Here is a 3,747-nt window from a genome sequence, read left to right on the forward strand (position 1 = left end):
TGCCCACTAGAATGTACGCAGATTTTTAGCCCTTGTTTAGTTAGAGTCCAAAATCCAAAAAGTTACTACAGTACCTGTCACATCGAATGTTTGTGGCCCGTGCATGGAGCATTAAATGTAGACGAAAAGAAAAACTAATTGCACAATTTGGTGGAAAATTGCGAGACGAACGTTTTAAGCCTAATTAGTCAATGTTTGGACACTATTTGCCAAATAAAAACGAATGTGCTACAGTAGCCCCAAAATCCAAATTTCGCGAACTAAACAAGGGCTTATTATTACTGGTAAATGGCTATAAAGAGAGTGATATTCTTGGGGAGAAATTGTTTTCAAAAAAACGCCGCCAAACATTCAATACATTATCGTGTATAATCACTACCGGAGACGGTAGAATTGCCGAGTGCATTCCATCGGGCACTCGGCAAACATCCAAGTTACCGAGTGTATTTAATAAAACACTCGGCAAACATATAGCACTCGGCAAAAGTCAACTTTGTCGAGTGCCTAATATAAAAACACTCGGCAAAATACAAAAAAACCTCTCGGCAAACACGGAAACTCGGCAAAATGGAGTCACGTGCGCTGGGCGTGCGGCGGCCATCTGACGACCGCTGGGTGCGCCGCCCTGCCGTTAGAACTTTGCCGAGTGTCCATTAAAGATACTCGGCAAAGACAAGGTATGTCGTGTGTTTTTGCTTGACACTCGGCAAATTAATATTTTTGCCGAGTGTTTTTTGTTTACACTCGGCAAAGTAATGTTTTCGCCGAGTGTTTTTTAGTGGCACTCGGCAAAATAATAATTTTTTTTTCTCTCCTGCCCTCCAAACTTTTTCTACTCTCCACATACAATATGTGGTACTACATGTTAAAATTTGGTATATTTCTCCATCTATTTGCTATATTTAAGTAATTTATTGCATTTAGAGATTTTTTTTGGTTTAAGTCAAATTTGAACTGCAAGTGATACAAATAATGGAATAAATTGAGTGGAGAAATCATATTCATGTTATTGAGTCCATTTTGGGGCCTTACTCGGGAAATGAAAAGAATTTTCGAACATTTTATTTAGGAAACACGACCACGAACGTGTGGCCAAATGGTTTTTAAATTCTAAAAAAAAACAAACGAAGTCTGAAAATGACGAGATTTGTCAAGATCTCCTGATATCATACGTGGAGACTGTGAAAAAAAATTGAGAAGGTTCTGCATAATTTGTCACGTACGACCTTTACAAACAGAAGCGTCTTCGTAGAAGAATTGTAGCGTTTAGAAGGATCCGGTAAGATTTGGAGTCAAAGTGACGGTCGAATTGGGGTTTGACTTCAAAACTTTTTGTATAGGCAATAGACAACATAGATTGGTTCACGTCAAATTTTGGTAATTTTTCAGATCCGTTTGATAATTTTAATTTATTAACTGCAATTATAGAATTTTAATTGATATATATTGAATTTGAGCGATAACTGCATAAAATAATGGATTAATATTCGTAGAAAAATCAAATATGCATTGTTGAGTGAATTTTACAAGATATTTCTAAATTACATTGTAACAGATTTAGTAGAACACGCTATGAAGGAGGACGGTGGAGCATGAAATATCGATTTATTTTGCCGAGTGTTTTGTATCTGACACTCGGCGAAAATAATAGTTGCCGAGTGTCATATAGGGGACACTTGGCAACTTCGTCGACCGGCCCCACTGTACAGTATCGGGCCGTAATAAAAATTAAAAAAAATAATGCCGGGTGCCTCAGATCTTGGCACTCGGCATACTCCTTCATATGCCCCCAGCGGTTAGCACCCCCGGCCCTCACCCTCGCACACACAACACGCCGCACCGCACCGCACGCTGCCAACCCCCGCCCCACCGCCTCCCGCCGTGCCCCACCGCGCCCCGCCGCGCCCGACCCTTCACACACACGCCGCACTGCACGCTGCCACCCCCCGCCCCACCGCGCCCCGCCACCGGCGCGGCATCGCTGCCCCGCCCCCAGCGCCGCCTGCCCCGGCGCGTCCCGCCCCGAGCGCCGCCCGCCCACGGCGCCGCCCGCCCCTCGCCAAGCAACCCCGCCGCCGTTCACCCCTCACCGGCCGACCCCGCCGTCGTCCGCCCCTCTCCGGGCGACCCCGCCACCGTCCGCCCCTCGCCGAGCAACCCCGCCGCCGTCCACCCTCTTGCCGACGGACCCCGATGACGTCCGCCCCTCGCCGAGCGACCCCGCCGCCGCCCCTTCCTCGTGGAGCGACCCCGCCGCCGTCCGGAGGCACCGGCTCCAGCGCTGCCTCTCGCACGGTGCGTCGGCCCCCGGCGTCTTCTTCGACAATAAGCCAGCAGGGCAGCAGGTCTTCGTCGGCCCTTCTTGAGGTCTTCGTCGGCCACCCAACAGGTATTCCTACCCCTTCTCTTCCCTTTATATGCTTTGTGAATTTGTATTCGGATCTGATCTATTTTCATTTCAGCATGCGGTTCTGCATTCATTGATCTCCTTTGATTTGAATGTTCCTAGCTATTTCGAAACGATCAGCAGGATTTGTAGCTCTGTAGTTCTGTACATTTAGCTTTCTGTATGTTCATCGGTCTTTTTCAAAATCAATTACAGTTGATAACAATGAAAAATACCACTTCAGTCAGCTGCACCCATATCATTGCATTGCATTGCTGATTGTCTTGTCTGCAAAAGGTTCCAGCCAGCTTTGGCAGTGCAGGGGCTGCCAAACTAGTCACTAAAGTCGTTGCAGTACTGGACATATTATAGCTAGCTGTCCGCTATCCTTCCCTTTTCATTAAGGAAAAACATGATCGTTGATTCATTTGTGTTCTCTGTTTTTTCCGGAAGAGCTGGTAATGTGGCTTCCAGGGAAAACAGAATTTTCGTGTTTGATTGGTGCTTGATTCCGTGATGAGAAATCCAACGAGACTCGAGCCCCTTGATGAGTCGATCCCTCAGATATTTCTCTCCGGGGCTCGAATTTTCCAGTGGGGCGAGATTTCGGGAGATCTTGAGTCGCTTCACCTACTGACCACCGTGAGGCGCAGCGAATAATATTCTCCCAAATTTGCCCGCAAAAAAGTTCTTCCAGATTTCTGTTCGTTTATTTTTGTTTTGTTTTTTGTGCTCGATCCGGTTGTGAGCCCCATGATGGCACAATCTTTGAGACCTGAGATTTTCTTCCTTGATGAATATCAAAAGCATGATTCCTGAGGGCCACAGATGAGATCGATCACCTTTTCTTACGCTTTTGTATTTAGAGACTAGTTTCAATTGATCTGGTTGTGGATGATGAAATGCACTGGGTTCCGAGCAGTGAAATTCTACTGCATTGCCGTGGCTAGAGTCAGTTGTATTGCTCAGCTGAGGAGCTATGATCCTTTATTTGCTTTCTGGGAGAGATAAATATGAACTTTTGTTGGGTGAAGAATATGTAGTGACTATAATGCTGAACTGTAAACTGCTTTAAACCCCTCAGACTCTGGGGATGTTTATTCCATAGAACACTAAGAAAAAAAGATAATTCATGGGATAATATCTTGGTCTGTAGATTGTGCAGGAGCTCTCAGTTTTAGTTTACTGTAGAGCTGCTGATCAACCAACCTGCATATTAGTACGTATGACCAATATATAGAGCAGAAGTTAGTTCATGTAGACAGTTGTTTCTGTCCAATAGCCGAAATTTATAATTGACACTATTATGTTCGTTTGTTGCAGGAGAGGCTATTGCAAGGATCATTCCCCACCGTTCTTGA

General features: G+C 45.4%; 1 non-coding gene across 1 annotated transcript; it reads left to right on the forward strand.

Moving 5' to 3' along the window:
* Positions 1-3,135: 3,135 nt before the first annotated feature.
* On the forward strand, positions 3,136-3,209 carry LOC136490438 (small nucleolar RNA R66). The gene has a single exon (XR_010767723.1). It is a non-coding gene; the product is annotated as a small nucleolar RNA R66 (small nucleolar RNA).
* The last annotated feature ends 538 nt before the right edge of the window (positions 3,210-3,747 follow it).

Source organism: Miscanthus floridulus, chromosome 10, assembly GCF_019320115.1.
Source record: "Miscanthus floridulus cultivar M001 chromosome 10, ASM1932011v1, whole genome shotgun sequence".
Lineage (NCBI taxonomy): Eukaryota > Viridiplantae > Streptophyta > Magnoliopsida > Poales > Poaceae > Miscanthus > Miscanthus floridulus.